Below are 1,187 nucleotides of genomic sequence, written 5' to 3'. Positions count from 1 at the left end.
TTGTCAAGGTTGTCTTCCAGGGTCTTCTGGTTGGACTGAAAACTCTAACCTTTTGGTTAGCAGTGAGTATGTTTAGAGCAGTGAGTATGTTTAGCGGTTTGTTACACTCCATCTATTCATGTATAGTAAGATATTGAATTTGTATTAATAAACCCTTGAAGTCTTGTTTACTGATTAGTATTCTATCCTATAAAGAGACATATGAGTCTTGTGCTGGTCAGAATGACCACATTTCATAGGGCTCTTATACTTGGGGTATAAAGGTGATAGGATTAAATGAGAAAGTACTTGGTCGACAGACACTAGCTTTCTATACCTTTTTAGCGTATGCTGATGCCAAGGTGCCGGGTAAAATCTCAGACTGATTGAGAAGGGAAGAATCTGAGGGAAGTGGAGCCTTACAGGTTCCTAGAACGAAAAATCTAGCATTCTCTGCAATAATAGTTTGGTTAAGTTATTTGTTAGTAGTCATCACAAGTACTTCAATAAAATGTGATTCGCTGGTGTACTGCTCAGAAAAATTTGGATGATTTTATTTACATTTTTGACCCAAACTTGTAACTTCTTTCGCTAGGAATTCCAGATCAGTGGTAGCAGCTCTTTGGTTTCTCTGCGTAATGGCAGTGGGCTTGGTTTGGTTTTGGTTACTGCTGTTTGGGCGCATTTGGTTTTTCTGTTGCTTCCTTCCTGTTTTCCTTCATTTATGCTTCAAGGTAGGGTTAAGAGAATATGTCCTCTCAGGAATTGCTCCAGTTGTGGACTTGGCTTGAACCTCCACAGTCTAGTGCCTTCCCTCCCTCTTGACTGGACGTCACCGCCCTAAATAGTTTTAGGTGCAGCTGCTCTCAAGTGAAATTGTGTGAACATTAATACTTTTTATTTTTTAAGTTATAAAGCTAATCATTCTTTTGGAGTCCTTTCCATATAAGAACCTTTTGAAATTGGGAGTGGCTTTGTGTGTTCGTAAAATGACAAAAATTGTTCTTGGCTCACTGTAAATGCTATTCTAAACCTTAGATGCTATTATTATTATTATACCTTTTTTGGGGGCAGAAGTTAATCATTTCTTTAAAACTATGTACAAAGCTGGTTCTAAGTCATATAGGACAAGGCAATATTTTGTCATGACACTTTGTAAATAGACTTTGAGATAATTATAAAACATGTAATTTAAAAAATCTGTTATA

Source organism: Echinops telfairi, unplaced genomic scaffold (assembly GCF_000313985.2).
Source record: "Echinops telfairi isolate 266 unplaced genomic scaffold, ASM31398v2 ScPeMD7_70;HRSCAF=299, whole genome shotgun sequence".
Taxonomy (NCBI): domain Eukaryota; kingdom Metazoa; phylum Chordata; class Mammalia; order Afrosoricida; family Tenrecidae; genus Echinops; species Echinops telfairi.
Note: the sequence above shows the minus strand (reverse complement) of the source record.